This window comes from Gigantopelta aegis, unplaced genomic scaffold, assembly GCF_016097555.1.
Source record: "Gigantopelta aegis isolate Gae_Host unplaced genomic scaffold, Gae_host_genome ctg2066_pilon_pilon:::debris, whole genome shotgun sequence".
NCBI lineage: Eukaryota > Metazoa > Mollusca > Gastropoda > Neomphalida > Peltospiridae > Gigantopelta > Gigantopelta aegis.
In genome coordinates, this window is record NW_024532839.1 from 66,286 (window position 1) to 86,627 (window position 20,342).

At 34.5% G+C, this 20,342-nt stretch overlaps 1 pseudogene; it reads right to left on the reverse strand.

Moving 5' to 3' along the window:
- Positions 1-1,960: 1,960 nt before the first annotated feature.
- On the reverse strand, positions 1,961-19,682 carry LOC121391300 (annotated as a pseudogene).
- Positions 19,683-20,342: the final 660 nt, after the last annotated feature.

Consider the following 20,342-nt stretch of genomic DNA (forward strand, 5'->3'; position numbering starts at 1 on the left):
AGAGTGAGTAAAACGTCTGATTTCTTCAGTTGGGTAGTGAGGCAATTAAGAGACCAACGACAGCAGAAAAGAAGAAAGTTTTTAAAAAATCTAGCAGTGTGGAGCATATCTTGTCATGGGTTGCAGATAAGAATTAGAAGGGAGAGAGAAATGTCCTGGTCCGGCTGCTGCTGTTGGACTTTGGTGATTAACAATACCCATAGCAGCAAAAGGAGAATCAGTTGGATATGAGCTGTGTAGACCAGTAGGAGTTGGACAACTTGTAGGAACGTGTACAGGTTGAGTGGGTGAAGGAGGAGAGGGAATGGAATGCAGGAGGAGAGAACGAGTCAACTGGTGAGCTGGTCCAACTATCGTTACCAGTAGATGGATGGCTTTTGTCCCAGTGATAATTTTCTGGGACTCATGGGAGGAGATTTAGAATTGTCTGTGTTTTTGGGACTGCAGGCTCCTTTGCTATCGCTAGGTGTTGGGGAAGATGCAGAGCTGTCTTGTTCCTCTGATCCATCTTTGCCATCTTTCTGAGCTGCAGCAGCTGCCTTTCTCAGCCTTTCTCCATTTTGCTCTTCGATTTTGAAACCAAACCTATATAATCAAGATAGAAACAATTAAAATATGTTACATTAAATATTTTTTGTCTCTTTACCTGAACTCTTGCTTCTGTTAAATTGATTTTCATTGCCAACTCTTCTCGCATAAACACATCGGGGATAGCGTGTCTTTTCAAAAGCTTTCTCCAGTTCTTCAAGTTGATGGCTAGTGAAATTAGTTCGATGACGGCGTTGCTTGCCCTTTCTGTACTGGTCAGATCGTCCAATGGACATAGAGGATGGCATTGGTCCAGCTGGGTGATGAAGATACATACAGTGTGAGTATTAGGAGCATGGACTGTAGCCAAAGAAGTTGGATCTGCAAGGGAAAAAGGAAACATTCAGTAAAAACTAGGTTTGCAAAACTAACAAAAATGATTTTATACTTATAAAAACATAGTTACGTAAAACTCACCTCAAGGTAGTAGGCCTGCATGTGCTGTTGGACTGTAGACCAAATGTGGGTTGATCTGAGAGAAATGGTGAGAACCTGTCGACATGACTGGTCCTGTACCACACGAATTAGGCATAGAGAGCCCAAGAGTTGCAGCTACTGCGGGTTTCTGTTCCATCATAGGCATATCATAACCAGGTGGACTGGCCAACGAGCCTGGTGAGTCCAAGCTGTAATGGCGGCCTCCAAACTTTCCACTGCCTGCCATAGGGAACCGATAGTCGGATGGGTGAACAATCAAGACACTACTGTTCTGCATAGAGACAGAAGTTGAAGGTGGTTGCACGCAGTGAGGATCCAGAGTCAAGAAGATCTTAAAAGAAGGTAAAATATTAACGTCCAAGAGAAAAAAACCAATTTACACAGCGATGTGCAAATTAGTGACAAGAAGCTGTTGATTGCTGTGTAGCAGGTAAACTTAGCTCGTTTACAACAGGTCTGCTTTTCTCTATTGGACAGTGGACTCTTGCAAACAATACTCGAGGATAAAGGAGAACGTGTCCTTTTTTATACATCTACTGCGCCGTGGTCCAATTAATAAATTAGGGGCTGAGGTATCGTATGCTGTGTAAACTGTTTTAATTAGAAGCTTAAATTTGCAGCTCATATCTAAGAAAAAAATCTACCAATTAAATTGGTTCACAATAGTTTCTACAAAAAGAGACTACGTTAATAATTTGTTGCCTGAAAGAAGTTATTATGTTCTCAAAAAAGGAAAAAAAATTATTGTAATAATCACCAATTATAATATTGATAATAATAACAACAAAAAAAAGGATTTTCAATACTGAAAGCTTCCTGTGAGAATGTTAAATGACAAGTAAACACAGTATACTAGTGGGTGTGTGGGAACAAGGATGGGTCATTGTATTATTTTAAATATTGTAGTTTTAGGAAAAATATTACACAGTATGGTTCATAGAAAAACCTCGAGTTCATAGCGAAGATAGAGATTAAGTTCATCATTCTCGATCCTGGGATAACCCATTACTAAAGCATCCTAAAAGAAAAAAAAAACAAACATAGTCAAAAGGATAGAGCAATTATGATCAACTATATATTATTAATGTAACCATTCCTAGCTTTCTAGGAATTGTAAAGTAGTGAAGTCAAAATCCTACCACAAAATGAGAATATTCCAAACAATTAACAACTGATAATCCTAAACCCAATAATACTTAAACTTTAATTGTTTACCTGTGAACCAATATAAAGACTATTGTAAACCTTCCAATAAACCTCCCTTACTCTACGAGCTGGATGAAACAGACCCCTATGGGGGAGAGAGAGAGAGGGAGAGAGAGAGAGAGAGAGATGAGATAGAGAGAGAGAGAGAGAGAGAGAGAGAGGAGTTAGAGAGAGAGAGACAAAGACAGAGAAGTCTAATAAGAATATGAAAGATATTTGGTCTAACTCAATTATCACCAATATCCAGCACTGCTAACCCAAACTAGAGAAATGTGTTAAATATTAATAACTAGATACAAAAGATTAAACAATTCTAGAGAGAACTGCTTAAAACTATCAAATCCCATACATATATTCTCTAACCCTGACACGAACAACTGTGTAGTAATAGTAGGAAAGCAACCACTCAAGTTGTAATTGAGTACTCCTACAACTACTAAGTCATGATATGGTTTACTTTAATACATAGTACTATATTGTCTATTATAACCACATAGCTTGTTGCATGCCTGCATACCTGTAGAGTATACAGCAACAACCTTGTAGGTCCAATAGATACTCTAAAAACCATCTACTGCATCGTGAAATGATTGCATCATGTGAGGTGCGTTTTCAAATATATTTGGCCAGCACATAGTTCATAAGATGAACAAGTCCATCATCACACCCAAATCCATGTACTCCTAAAGCCATGTGTTTGACAGCCCAACAGGCAGTCTGACGATGCACTAAGTCCCTGCAAGGAAGGAAAAATGGAGAGAAAGCATGAGAAGAATGTACATACAGCGCCAGATGCTAGATCAGAAGATAACCCTTAGATGGTTTCTCTCCCAGTGTTATGAAACCTGAGTGATGAGTTAACTAACTGTATAATACCTCTATTGACTGTTGACAATAAAATTAGTGACATTAGATATAGTAAGTAGTTAACTATCATCAACCATTACAGTAAACTTAATAGGTATGGTTCAATTAGAGCTGGTACAAACATTACTTATTAGTAGAGGTCAAAATATCATAATGAAAACATTGTGAGTAATGTGTGGTGTGTGTGTGTGTGGCGTGTGAGAGAGAGAGATGGGAGTGTATACTTCTTTAGAATATGAAAAAGAAACCAGATTAGTCAGGATGTACACAAAACATATAAATGTCTTACATGTTTGATGAACTAGAATACAAACTGTAATATGGTACTAACAATAACTGAAGTAAAGTTTCTGAACATCATTAAATTAAGGACATCACTAATTCAATTAACAAGTGAAATTGCTAATGTATGAACAAAATAACAACAACAACAAGTGTAGGCTTTATCTCCTTCATCACACGTATTACCATACAGGTGAATGGTCCCTTAGTGGCCCTGAATCACATAGTGTATATCAAATATTATATACATACAGTAGTTATATCGCATTATCTAATGAAATGTCTAAGAATTCCATGCTTCCCCAACTCAAGCCATATCTTCGTTTCAACAGATCAAGAGAGAGCAGGGCAGTTGTCTTTGAGAAGGCTTCTAAAGACTTACTCTATGATGCTGCCCACCAGTTGAAGTCAGGGATGGTAGATGATGATGGCTTTTTAAATGTCTATTGATCATTGGCTTCACAACTATTAACAGTCGTTGTTTATAATCCCAAACTTCTTTGATAACTAAGGCTAGTCAAAGATGTCAAAAGACTTACTAAGAACAGGACTGTATCAATATTGTTCACTGTTAGTGGATGTATAATTCCAGTTGAGTGGTTAAAGTGAACTGCTTCATTAGGTGTATATATCAAAACATGCATACATATCCACTTTAATTCCATGTATTCATATTACCCATATTATAATATGTCCATCCTATACGTATCTATTATAACATCATGCATCTATTCTATACTTTATTCAACACTGTGTGTTTGCCCCAAAGCAACAACCATACTAACCTGTCCATTAGAGCATCTTTCCAATAATGGGATGGACAGCATAAATGTAGTCTTTTCCCATCTCCCCAATGTATTCAAAGAGAAAAAGATAATGATTTCAGCACGCCATTTTGCACATTCAATTCAGGGACACGATACTCGTTCATCAAAGCAGGGTAACACAGTAAATGGAGCACACGTTTCTGCAACAATAGCAATCGCCACAGTTGTACAGACACGATTTTGACGTTCTTGAACTTTGAGATTATTAAGTAATGTTGCCAGAACATCTTGAGGACTAAACAATAATAGAAAAAAAATTTTGAATATTAATTTTCTACAATTAGTAAATGGAGGATGTATGAATAAGGCTAAGATGACACTTTACAAGTTAAAGTTTCCCATCATTTTAAAAACCACATACTTTCAGTTAGTATCAAGACAATAATATTAACACACGGTAACACGAAACTTCTCCAAATTCAAATTAGCCACGTTTTCCAAAACTGATTAAAAATCTGTCAGCTTACCCGATGGCTTTAGCATATGTATCCAAAAGTATTAACAGTAGCACGACGGATTGCTTTCTTGTGAGACCTTTAACAACTCTAGCAGCTCCAAACAGATTCTCATCCATTCTTTAGCAGGAACAAATTCTGCTCCTCGATCAGCAATACGTCCAACTAAATCTATACAATTCTCTTGAACTTTTTCATGTCTATAAAAGTAAATTAGAAAACCACAGTTATTCCTAGCTATAATGGATACCAGTCATTGACAGGAGAGGCCAACAACACATATCAGGGTCAGGCCTATTAGAAGTATTAGGGATTCAACAACCTCAACTAAAGTTACTGGTTTACATAAAACATCAAATGAGACTGCTATCACAACTGAGAACAGACACAATCATTCATTCCAATTCTAGAGTATTGATTCTCCTCCCACACCTTGCACTATTCTCACTCACTCTCTTTCTTCTTCTAATAAACAACAATAAGACATTACAACTGAGCTTATCAACATAATATAATATATAATTAATATAGAATACTAGAGTACTAGAGTATGCTATGTCATGTTAATAGTAAAGATAGAATAGCAATACTATTTATAGTTAGCAATAATTGTAGCAATTCTCTACAAACACACACACATACTACACACACACAACACACACATACTACACACACACACACACACACACACACACACACACACACCACACACACCACACATAATGAGCTCAGAGGAGGTGAATTTTTTTTTATTAATTACACATATCATACAATTTATTATTATAATATAATCAAAACAATACAGGTAAAGTTAATAACAAGTTATTAATTAAACAAATTAGGATCACTAAACCTCTTTAATACAAGGTAAACATAACCATCATATATTATGTGTTCTCTATCTATTATCAAACACTGATGAATTACTCATTAAACTCCTTAGGGATAATTAACTTAACATGCCAAAACCAAAGACCATAAGTGATTTTCCTGCTATAACTTGGTGAATGCCAACCTGTTGAATAAGTGAGTTTATTGCTATAACAATGCCAAACACTAATGGTTTAAACTGATTAATTCATTATATGAATTTGCTGACTTAGCAGACATGCCATAGGAATGTGTGTGTTTACAAGACTGAATAGAACAGACTAACTCATATTGCCGCAATGCCAAAGTGGCCACGTATTCAAGTCTAAACAGCTCTCCAATGACCCTCTGGCTTCACTAAAAGCCATATAGTTTCATACGAGAGAAGAGGCTATATACTAAGCACTAAGAGTGTCAAGTGACATGTGGTTTTTAGGTATCAACTCAACCACAGTCTAGACTCAACTCAACATACAATTATCATTTGACCAATGTTTGTTTGGTACCACCTGTCCATAAAAATAGGTATTTCGCTATTTGAAAGCTATGTCCATCTCTGACTGAAATTAAAAGTAATACTACAAAACATACTATATTATATACCATCTTAAATCCCGTGATAAATCTTAAATCGTTTACATATCACCATGATTGGTCTTACCCATTACTAGTAACTACTCTTATTTCATCCTCCTTAGTTTCTGTTAGCATGTCTCTATCAACACTATGTACTAAACTCTAGGGAATACTTAATATGTCAAATGAAACTAGTCTAACTGAACTGTACTATCTAAACAGAGAGTAACTGAGCACTTACGATGCCATACCACATCCCACACAAATGAGAACCCCCCAACATCGGTTCTGTTTACTAAGAAAAAAGTGAATTAATCTATTGGGATTTAAATAAGGCACACGTTAGTTACAATGGAGAGTATAAACTATGAAATATAGCTTGTTTAGTGACAAGATCAGCAGTTTTAACTAATTTGATGCTCCATTAGTTAACAGACAATTATTAGAGATATTTGCTACTGTATGTAATGAGTGTAGAGAGAATGTGAGAGTCTAAGGGAAGTAAAGGAATGTAATATGAAACCAACATTATTATCTCATATAAGATATATAATATACCGGACCACACAAGAGTTGCATTTGATGACTACAAGGTCATCAAATGCTTGAATAGACATTGCTGGGTGTATTTCCTTCCAAATACCTGGGAAAGAAATCCATTAAAAGAACATATTAATAATTATAGCTCCTTTATGGGAGTAATAGCAAATTAATTAGATTAGAAGACAACAAATCATAAATTAATAAGGTAACATATTACAATAATGTAAAAAAACAATAAACAAGTGTATTATGCCAAGAATTGGAGTCAACTCTGTTTTGAAGAGGGTTCAGTTGATGCACACTAGAAACGTCATGATAATATGCTGGCCCGCTCAATATTTGCTAGATTAAATTGTACTCATTATGGTCACTATAATATAATTAAACTGGTCAAGAATGTACTCAATATCTGCTTACTGTCTGAGACAGAAAGGTAGTCACAACCTACACCATCTAGTTAACGAAAACAAGTTTGCAGACCCACAAAACACGACTGCAAAACTTGTACATTGGAATTTTCATATGGGACATTGAATTAACAACACACTCTACGTTCAAAATACTTGTTCTAGTCCCATACTAATACTTTGGTATGGGATTCAACCTCTATATTGAGTAATTAAGAACAATTTCTAATGTGTCACTATAGAAATGGATTAAAGATATAGTCATAATAAGTACAATTGTATGGATGATACAAAAATGCTAAGTTTACCCTCAAGGCATAGTAACTAGTCTACTGGACTAGTTAGTGGGTAATGAGATCATCTGCATTTCTACTTACCATTTTGCATATAGAACTTATTCCAAAGGTTTAAGTACAAGTGAATAGTATCAATATTGCAGACTGAGTGGGCGGGGCAGCTGATAACTTGAGATGTGTGTTTCAATAATTGAATAATATACTAAGTTGTTATTGTTGCCACTCACACTCTCTGATACCATATGGATACATTGTGTACTATAATGTTGATGGATCCATAACAGCTACATTCCTTACCCACTCAATCAAACAAAACTGTTTATTAGAGGAGAGATAGATAGGGATACACTAGATCTGTCCATTGAAGGACAGTAGGTGGGGTGGTCAGGACAATAACAAACATGTATGTATGTATTTATAGCGAGAGGTAATTTGCCATATAAAGTTTTAAAAACTAGCTACTATGTTGTACCCACAAGTTAGACAAAATACAAACTTGGAGTGAGTAGTTGTGACATTGTTACAAGAGAGAGAGGGGGAAGGGAGTGGTCCAAGGGAGAGTGTTTACTCAATGAATGTTGTCATTAGAAATTCTTACCTGTTTTTTAAAATGGGTGTAAGACGTGGAAGGAGATCTTTAATGGGTGGAGTCATTTTTGTCATACCAATGACATTGACGATAGCCTAAAGGAGGGAAAGATTGTTTAATAAATTAAATATGACAATTAAAAGTGAGTATTATTTCACAGCTAAAATTATCAGAACATTCAACTATACATGTACATGTATAGTTAAGTTACTGTCATATCTTTTTACTCCAACTATAAGACAGTGGGACAGTACCCACTACTGACAGTAAGAGGTAGTAAAAGAGACCACACTTTGCAGCTGATCCAAACTTCCAGACACTAGTAAGATACTGGATGTGATATCATTACACAGAGAGGATTCTAGGAACACACATGTGTATTGTAGAAGTCGCATAGGTCATTCTTACTTTTGTGTCCGAAAAAAGGCAAAGCTCAAAAACTATTTTTCTTAACTAGTTATAAGTACTGTTTGTAAATATATTATAACCTTAGTCCACCTAGTATACTGCCCAATACTTCAGGATACTCTTCACCAAGATACTCATAAAGAACTACTCCGAGATGACCCAGTAGCTTCTCCTGATGAGAGACAAAGATATTATAACTTTGATAGATTATGGAGTAAAAGATTTACAATAATTAATTAAATTTACTTTATTTTTGATGTGTTCTCTTAACACCAAACATTCTTACCACAATATCATCAAAATAGAATTTTAAGTGATCAGTATGTGTACATGTATGATTAACAAAACCCCAACAATGTTAAAACAACAATACTAACAAAGGATTTTTAACAAAACATAACAATTCAATAATAAAAAACCCTATTTTAAAGTGCTATTAAGACCCTATATGAAAGTGCTATTAAGACCTTATATTTAAGTGCTATTTAAGACCCTATATTAAAGTGCTATTAAGACTCTATATTAAAGTGCTATTAAGACCCTATATGAAAGTGCTATTAAGACCCTATATTAAAGTGCTATTAAGACCCTATATTAAAGTGCTATTAAGACTCTATATTAAAGTGCTATTAAGACCCTATATTAAAAGTGCTATTAAGACTCTATATTAAAGTGTTATTAAGACCCTATATGTAGCAGCACATACTAATGTTGTTAATAGAACACAAAGTTACAATTGCTTATTACAATTAAGCTTAAAATTGAAATTATTAATGCAAAAACTAATTATTTACACTTTAGTTAACAAAACTATAAACTAAAAGTGATAACTACATAACAAACTACAATATAAAGAGAACTGAAAATCACAACTAGAATATCTAATACATCCTTATAAATCACTTTGTTTCCAAAACAAATAACAACACTCTCTTTCTCTTTCTCTCCATACTGACAGGTAACATGATAAGTTGGTATGTAAATTGATCTTACTAATATCATATGTAATTGTGAGTAACTATTGCCACTAGATACTTATGATGATGATGAAGTCATCTAACTACACAACTAAAGAGTAATACTCAGTGGAATAAAGACATTGCTACTGTTAATAAGTTTCTTTAGTTATTACCATAGATTCATTAAATAGTTGAAATATAGAGAGGGTGGTACAATTTAAACACAACAAAACTAGGCCAATCTATTGTGGATATTTGTTAACAAATTAATTAGTAGTGATTATATAAGGCTTAATGTGGTCACAAGCAGTATGTCAGTGTCTGGTTGTAGAAACCACATCACAAAGAAAAACTTAGACATGCCCAGATGAGACATAGAAAGAGAGGCAGGGTTTAAAAGAAGTTCAACACTTACCCACTGTTTTGGGTTACAAGGAGCAGAATATACCCAAACAACACACAACCACTGTTGTTAAGACAAAGGAGCCACATGACAAATGTCGAATGGCTCCAAAAAATCATAGCGTCTAGAGACTACATTGAATCTCTGAAATGTCAATCTGTGAGTTGTAGTAGAACAGTTGATTACTCATGAGAAAAGGGAGGCAGGCCAGGCCACAGGGTACATTTTATGGTACAATATTGTGTGTGAATGTATGAGGGAGTCTAGGTTATATATCAGGGTTACAATGACAAACGAAAAACTATGGCTTGGAGACTAATATATAATATTACTATGCCTCATTGTGGCAGTCTCTCACTCCATCTCCTTTTACTTGAGAGAACGCAATAAAATGAAAACAATTCACACAACAGACAGAAACCCTGGTATGACTGCACATGGAGAACAGGTGTGGATTCCAAGGATATCAAGATAAGGTAAGTGATGGTTACACAGTTCTCCAATGGTATGTTATGCTAATGTAGGAATGCATCACTGAACACAGATAAACAATCCTAAAAAAAGACTAAGGAAATGCTCGCTACTGGAAAACTTAGTGTCAATATAAGATTAGGCCACAATAAACATGTCCCAACAGTTTACAATACTACATTAAGTGTGATTAAATACTCCAATAATATATGGACAACATGTGTACAAACACTATAGTGAGTATGTAAATAGTAAGTAGAGTGATTTATAATAATGGTTGAATTTAATAAAGTAATCTAAACGTGTACACAACTAAATTAGGTGTGTATACTTGCTACAACTTCTTAGGATTGTCTTTAAAAAATGCTTATTGCAAAGAAAAAGAAGGAGTAAGTTTATTCCAAATATGGACGCAATGGTGTACTTCTAACATGACAACAACATAACAACAAAACAATACTAAATAGGAGTTAGAGGTTCAAGACGAGATTAATGATTTTAAAAAAACGAACACATTGAATTAACTCACCTCTCCCACAAGTATGCGTTTTACACTGGCAATTCTTGAAATAAGATCAGCTGCTTGTTGACGTACATTTAGCAGCCCTTGTTGTTAAGACGCCACAATATAGTACCACAAATCTGAGGTAAATATGGTTTGACCCTCATTCCAAGGGAATTAACTACCACACCAAACCCATTAAGCATGAAACCAATCCTACAGAGAGAGAGTGAAGATGGGAAGGAGAGAGGAAGGCAGAGAAGAGGGAGAATAATGATAGTACAATTTGAATATAAATTTCATACTTCATTGTTGTTTGTTCTTGAAAGGCATACAAATACCACAATAATTGTTCTTCTAATCGAGCATCAATGTTCAGCTGCACCAAGGTTACACATTACCTACAATGTAAGAGAGAGAGAACAAGTTTAACTTTAGAGTTTATTATTGGCTAGCAAACTTTAAAAGATCATTGTTATCTCTTCTTTATAATCAATACATACAGTATAATATTAATATACTTTAAATTACATATAATCTATATACTAGTCCTCCCCTCCATAGATATGTTTTTATCAAACACTATACAACATAACTACTCTTAACAGTGATCATTAGTACATAATGTATGAACTATATTTAAACCCATCACATTCTTGACTTATATCCCATGACTAGTAACAGCTAGCACTAATAGAATTTCTTTCTAAGAAAAAGAACTATCCAAGATTGAATCACAAAGTTGTATTATTGAACTAGAGTTAGTTCCCATAGCAAAATTACTCGAGTGTTATTACTATCGAGGCCAGAACCAAATATATTGAGTATTAAAGCGAGTTTAAAAAAAAGAGACTAACTCATTTAGATGGTAATTTAATGTGTATGTAAAAATCAAATTATAATCTCATTATGTATACAAACTATTTGGCCTTTATTGTAGCACAGGAGGACAAAACAAACAATACTATTACATATTACTACTGTATTCCATATTTAATAAAAATATTATAGGAGTAAACATGTCTTTAATAGTACATTTTATCCCAATACTACAGTCAATATCACACCACACAATGATTGTACACTAGAAATATAGTATATCTTTGTGATGTAAATTAACAAATTAATGATACATATTTATGGTATGAGTTTCATGGATGAATACCAATAAATACAACCAATTGTAACCTATTACTTAGTAAAACCATAGATATCGATTACATGTATTATTACATCTATTATTAACATGTACAATTACATGTAATATATATAGGTCATCGTTATGTCTGTCTTTATTAACAAAAGGTCAGTACTCTCCCAATAGTAACAATTTGGTTACTATGCCAACAGACATCTAGAATGCTCAAACACATCTAGTCACACTTCATTTAGACATGGCAAACAGAGCGAATATAATCCCCTCAAGGAAAGATTATGACTTATGTTGATGAGCCCATAGTACATGTTTGAGACGCCATGAGTACATGTTTTGGGTAATAAATACTATGGAAGACCTCAAGACTAAAGTAGATAAGATATTGCCAACAACTCATGATATTAAAAAGGGGTTATTAATGTAGAGTAATAAAAAGGAAAGAACGTTTTTATGTAAAACTTATTATAAATAATGGGTGTTGTCCACAGAGTATATAAATTCTATAAAATAGAGAAGTAATAAACCGATGGGTTGGTCCCCTATAAAGAAGCCTTGATGAAAGTGACTTAGACTACTTCAATAGGGAAAGATGTCATAAATCTATTATTACTGTAATACAATAAAGCCACTGTTATTAATCTAATCTATAACAGGGCCAACATTGTTAATCTAATATAATAAATCCTATTATTATTAATCATAATGTTTTATTAATAGTCAGATTATCACAGTGGACAGCAATCCATCAACCAATCATAACTACATTAATACACATGTTTAATGATATTATCCAATGGGATACATGTCTGTCTCTGTTACCCATAATGACACCAAACTATGTTATACAATCACAACATTGGGTAACTCTAAAAAAACCCCCCAACCCTGTCTCGATTGTAGCGCCAACAGATGTCTAACTCATGAATATTATTGACATCGTGGAATTGGGATAGAGTGGAGTGGTTCGGTGTAACCACAAAGACTTGAAGTGGGCACTAGGGACACATCTTTCAAAAATGTGTGTAGAGTAAGTAGAGACTAGTAGCAATCAAAAACATGATGGTTGACTTAGGTGGACCATTAAATATGCATTACAGATTGTGAGTTACATAACGAAATCCTTTTACTACTTACAAATATAATTGTACTATATTAAATAGATAGAACTTACTAATATGGTATGTATTACAAATGTTAATTAAATGTTACTATGAAAATGATTTACTAAAAATTGTTGTCATATCACAGTCCATAGTAGGAACACACAAGGTAATAACAAAAAGAGTTACAAGTGCAAAAACTAATTCTAAAGGATGAAACTGCTTACAATAAAAGGCTTACATCAAAGAGTTGATTATTAATTTACCCAGCAATATACACAATATTTTTTTTTATGTCGTATCAATATAGTTTGATAAGCTGTGTGTTTTTCTGTAACATATCTCAAGCCAAAGCATTGAATTAAGTGTAAAACAAATACACTAACTGTTTGAACACAGAGAACCATTATTAAATACCATAATAGGAGGATTAAGAAATACAGTAGAGAGGGTCTTAGTTCTGAGAGAACGGGATACAACATGTCATTGTGTATTGGCAAATAAAACAAACTAGACCCAACATAACAGCTAACGGACATTATGGAAAACTCAGCTGGCAATCAAGAGAGGTACAAAGTATTTTGTACACTGTGTGCTTTTAGTCAAACTTAGTAGGTCTAACTCCAGGGCATACAAACAACTCATGACAGGTTTCTGTTGATTCTGGAAGTAAATGTAATGTATAGTGTATCCAAGAGATGTGTGATTAGATCTCAATTAACACTGATGGGTTTGACATATGTGGGATGGACCATTTTGTGCCTTGTATGGAGGGAGGAAAGAGCCTCAAGCAATAGAAACAGACCGTGGGTAAACACAATACAGGTATCGCGTAAACACGAACAGTTACAAAGAGAACCAAAACAATTTTTTGTCAAAGAGGACAAAGTTATTTTATAGTTTGATTGTGTTGGATTGTAAACAACTGATATTTATGATGATACTATAACTTACAAGAGTACTTTCAAATCATGTGACATGTACAAATGATAAATATTGGAACATTTAAAAACAAAAGACCACACATGTTAAGTATATCCTAGTACTGTGTACAAGTTAAAAATAAACACACAATATTACATTACTACAAAATTTTTTTAGACTTTTAAAACTTACACTACTTGAAAATCAATAGCAGTTATCTCATAACACACAATATAAATAATGTTATAGCTTCTACTGCTTAGTTTAAGCAACACACACACACACAAACCAAAACACAAAACACACACATATGTTAGATTTTTAGTATGTTTTATATCTATTCACTGGAGAACAGAAGTTTACAACAGGATACCAAACAGGTTACAACCTGTTACAATCAAGACATAACAAAATTACTACCCAACGGGTGGGAGACAATGAGATCATATTTCCTCCATGCAACAAAAGCAGGGGAAACCTAACTATACACACACACACACCACTATTCAAAAAATAAGAACATCTCTATTAATCTTTGACGAGAGGCATAATTATTCCTCCGTATTGGCTCGGCCACCTCAAGTGGTCAACCACTTGTGAGAAAAGAAAGAATATCATTCAACAGTCACTGTCTTACTTGGTATGGGTTACTCAGGCTCAATCAGTTCTCAAAGTTGGGGGAGTATATATTGACGGTCAAAATAATAGTATGTATTTTTAGCAAAATCTACCTAATGATTACTGCTCTACGTAAGGTAATATCACAGACTATCACTGATTGCTATGCAATAATATGTGTCTTACTTTTTCAAACACAGTCCATGGACCACCCCATTTACGGCATGGTCATTATCGTCTTTTAAATCTGCCACAATACGACTGGACCTATCTCAGCTCCACCTACTTTAATTGGAAATTTCAACGGTAGTAGCTACCAACTAAAAGAACTTTATGTATACCATGGTGTGCAATGTTTGTTCTATATTTTACCTGTCTGAATTTCTACGATCCATGGCCATTCTCTGATTCCAAAATTGCTTGTGAAAAAGTGAGGTAATACTTCCTCTCTGCAGTATAATGAAATCTCAACAACACTCTCCCAAACTGTGTCGCATACTTGTTTTTACCACCTGGAGGGACAAGACAAGAGACGAGAGCTTGAGAGAGAGAGAGAGAGAGAGAAAACAAAGATTTGTCTAATAAAACATTCAGACATAGTAAACTCCAGCTAGTTCACTACACTGATGATGTGGGTTACACACGAAGTTGTTGTTTTCGGTCAAATAGGTTTATCATATGACATTTGTTTCCTCTTTGCTCGGTGGCATACCCAAGTTGTGTCTGCAGCTGAACAGATCATAGTTCACTACACTGGCCCCAAAGTCTCTGTTACTTAAATTTCAACTACGAGTAGTCACAGGACGACACAAAAACAACCTTCTATAGTTTATTTATTGATATCTTTTTAACAATACACACTAATATAACATGAATAACATCTGGCTAGCCGGTGAAGGGACTTATATAATGTGGAGTCATTCGCCAGGTAGGAGATTGTATTGATAATGTATATCCGGATCTATTAGTATAATTAATTTTTTAATACTTTACTTTTAAAACTATATTTTTTTCATTTCTTCATCAGGACATCTGAAAATGTGATAGGATCAAGATCAACCATTACTTCTTGAGTACTATCGAAAGGCCATTTCTGAGTCCAGTTAATGGTATCAGAGATAACCAATGGGCTTTAAGGGGAAGCTGCCAAACCCTAAAAGGATCGAAATTGATGTAAAGATTAGCTAATAAAATAAACAAATATTTTTTGCAATGATATATAAACAGATAGAATAGAAACGTACTTTAATTACCTTTCCTTTCCTGGTGGTCCAAATTTCCAGTCCATAAGGGTACCAGTACAGAATCAAATGATTCTATTCCATAGGGTGTGGCTGCTTCAGCTAATGCTGCAACAAACCCAAGGCAGTAATAGTGCGCACTTTTTGGTGTTAGTCTTTTTCAAGCCATTTTCAATAATTTCCACTAATGATCGAAGGTGAGGTAGAACAGCACAGCGCCATTAAGATAGCAATTGTGTGTACAATCTTGATACCAGTGTGTGACGAGCGCTGCCATGATTTTTTTACTACGACACGAGACAGCTTGAGAAATGGTAAAAGAGAAGGAATACCCAATGCAGAGGCTACAAACAGCAAAAGCTCTGTGTGTGTTGTGTGCGTGCGTGGTGTGTGTGTGTGTGTTTGAGTGCATATGTGTGTGTGTGCGAAAGAGAGGAAGGAAAGGGAGGGAGACGAGAGGAATCCGTAATAGTATAAAACAAACAACACACTAATAAAACCAAATATATTAGCAGTGATGGCGCCAGACAAAGATTACTCCAATCATTCCTACGCCAAATCTTGATCCAATTATTAATACACTAATCATTATTAAAGTAACACTAATGAGCCAAGCAATGAGCATGTTAAAATTCCAGTATCTCAGCCACAAGCACCACGGGACTCTACTCATTAGTCTGTAATGGTTTTAAGAATCTAATTAGACTAATTAAACTAATTAGAAGTAATTCATTCATCAGCATCAGACAATACTATAGTAAATAAATGACTTCATTTACATACTGATCGGGTATTGTCTCATTATGTCTGGTGAAACTTTAAAGAAGGCTAGGGAAGTTCACCTGTGGTTGTGTACTGCATAACAATTAGGATACCATTTTAGGCAATTACATGTAATGCATTTCTGTAATAAACAAAACATTCCGCTACCTCTAAAAGTAGCAACAAGGATTACGCGGACATTATTTAAGAATGATTGAAATAGAATTGATGAGCCATAGTTAATAGAGGACTGTAACGTTACTGTTATACTTAGTATCATAATATTATAGTTCAGTATACCAACACTGCATATTGTTAGTGTTAAAATAGATTAGTATATTTCAGTATTACTCTTTCCTTACCTTTGCTGTTGTGTTCCTGACATATTCGTCCATGTTATCAATAATCTGGTCTCATTGTTGATATCATGGTAGCCCAGACCCAGCTGCTTTAGCTAAAGTTAATAATGATCTCTCTCTCCTTCAAACACGAGCATAATAGTCCTCATCAATCAACAAAGGCTCTATCACAACCAGGATCTGTTAAAAGAAATGTTAATTATAATTTAAAATGTATAGAATATCTCTTTTTTTAAAAATTGAATTCCCCAAGTCTTACAGTTAAGGAACATAGTATCATCTTTGTTATACTTCACTATTAATAATATAATTTAACGTTTGATTAAAGTTATTGAATTTGTCGATTAAGTGAGAGAATTTCTTTAACAATAATTACAACCTTATCTAGACTATATATCATAAATTAACTATACTAGTAACATCTAATTAAAGGGGTGTGGTCTGCATTTACCTTGTGCAACATATGGTCGAACCAAATCGTCCAATTTGTAGGAGAACACGATCAATAAACTTTTAACTAAGAGATGACGCTTCCTAAGAACAAAACAAGTAAAGGATATTATTGTAGAGGATTTCTAGCTGAAAAACAAGAAGTAATCTTGGAATAAAGATAACATTACTAATATAATTAGTTATCTATAGTTCTTTGTCACTAACACACATTAAAGCAATCAAAGGAAATCATATCATATTGCGTCATATAGAGTATATTTCCGAGAAACTAGGAAGATATATTACTTAACTATCAAACCGACACATGAAGTGTTACATCATCCTGTAACACTACTTTATTGTAAGTAATTTATCGGTGGGTATTACCATACAAAATTTGATCTATATTGGATATCAGACTCTCTTACACTTACAGCTGGAGAGACAGCTAAAAAATTTAAATTCTATAGTGCAACTTTTCCAACCCTAAATGTGGCAGGGAAATAATAACATAACTTTGTTTGGAATATTTCAAGCCAATGGACAACCTAGTTATAAAAATAGTTTATAAACTAGTTTGTATATGTATTATAGCACGTTGAATGATACCTAATAAAACTCAACAAAAATGACTATCATTTTAAAGGCAGCTGCCAAAAAGACCCCTAACACATCTACACTAACCCTCAAACAAAAGCAACCCATAGCAACGCCAGAGAAGCATTACAAGGTTGATAAGAATATCAAAAGAAAATCCTCACTTTAACGACAACAGATGAAGCCAATAGCAGTCAATCTCATATATGGAGAAAGGTATTAGAAAGAATGACATGTCATTTCATAACAGATAAACGATGTATAAGACCATTAGAAAACACCTGTTAACCTCAACTTGGCACACAAGATAATACATTATGTAATACATGCTGTATGTAACATAAAACATATTATATACTGCTGTATTGCTGTATGTAAAACTTGTTATTAGATCATGTTTCTGGGTTGCCAAGGAGACATCTTAACAAATAACATGATAATCTAATTTTGACGTATTATTTAACAAGATTTATTATAAATTAATTAGTGGGTGGAGGCTATTCATTAACACAGTCAATTTAAATCATTAAAATTAAGATATTTAACCTTATAGGTCAAAGGTCAAGTGAACTTTTAAAGTCTACATTGAAATACCCCAATATACTAAAATATACAAACCACAATTACTAATAATATACTGACCAAGTATGTTGAAATATACAAGAGATATTACCTGATCTTCTAAAGTGGGGGGACATAAGAAGAGGCAGATCTGATTAAAGAGAGATCAGCTCCAAATTCACGCGCTTTATCAGTAATTTTACGAAGAGCCGACTAAGGAAAAAACAAAGTCAAAGTTGCCTATTATGATTAACCACACCCACTTTTCTCATGGGCGGAGTCACCATTTTTGATCTTTAATAGGCATTCCATAATATTCTCTTCTTTCCTTCTTCAGATGCTAGACTATCTTCGTCAATATCTTCCAACAATTTACTAAAAATATTGTGTGTCCTCAATTTCATGTATGGCATATTAGCTCCAGCTGGTTGAAGAGACTCAACCACTTTGACCTAGTTATAAATCCAGAGTATACAGAGGTGCACAAAAATATTTTATTACTTGTTCTCTTCAACTGAAGTGTGAAAGCCACTCATTCCCATTGGAGTGGGCGTGGCAGTTAGTTTACGAGCTGGAGTACGAATAGGTTGATAACCAGAGGAGGTGCCAAGATCTATATTGCAAGAAAGATTTTGAAAAAACACCTAAATAATGTGTTACTTTGTATCCATCTTGAGGAAAAAGCATCTAACTCTTCATCTGATAATGGACGGTTCCTTTCATCAAGTTCTTTTTCCAACGCCATGCTTGAACCCTGCTCTGGTGTCATTGATCCTAGATTGTGCTAAATGGATACATATCAATGTAAAATGGACAGATAAATTAAAACAAGAGATCAACCAAACCAAAAATGGATTTACTTACAAACTGATGGCGTCTGAAGACCCATAGCTAAAGCTCCAGCAGGAGTCACACCAGAAAAATTAGGGGTAGCCCCATTGCCGGAGTCCCTACTGAGGTGTGACAGCTCCACCCTGATGTGGCTGGTGGTGTTTCAATCCCAACGAGAACGTCTTTTGCACCATGAGGTGTAGGAGTCTCTGTTACCCACGATCAGCACGTGGTGTCTCACCCCATCCAGGAGTTTCACTTCCATCAGCATGAGGTGTTCCTCCCAGAGAGGGGTCTCCCCCACGACTACGCTTTCTGGGGTAGCTAAAGACAACATTAAAATTCTTCTTTAGATTTTAAAATACTTACCTGGAGTGGTTGACCAGGAGTATAGCTGGGTGTGGCATCCCACATCTAGTTGAGGGAGTAGCACTGAGATCTCGCTACCCTTGGCATGACTGGCGTTTCATCCCAACGATTGAGAGGGGTGTGGCTTCTTGATCCCAAGATGATTTCTTTTTTGAGGGTGCCTCCTCAGAGGTCTGTTTATCCCAGCGACGTTTTCGACCTGACTTAGTGACTGGTAGGTCCCCACTATCTTTGAGATCTGCAATTTTGCTACGAACCTCATACTATAACATAACAAACATTATTGATTAATAATAATATAATTCAAATTAGCATTTAACACTCACATTAACTCATAAAAATTGGATTTATTTGATTTACAAAATAATGCCAATTTTTACAAACTTAACTTTTGAGGAATCCTCCATATTACAAGCAAAAATTAAAGTTTAATGTAATATCATTTCATACATTGTAAATTTTTAGACAATGGATAATTTGAGCAAATTTAGATCTAAAGTATTTGAAGTAAAAAGAGTGACATTACCTCTTGTTTCTTCAACATGTCTTCCATTCATGACATCAAAGAATATGTCCTTGCTTTTGGATCAGGTTGTTTTTTCCACCTAACAATAGAAAAAGAAAGCCAAAGTCTAATATTACATTAAAAAATTATATTAAAAGACCAACTAGCCAAGCAGTCAGTGACAGTGCTATATAAATGAG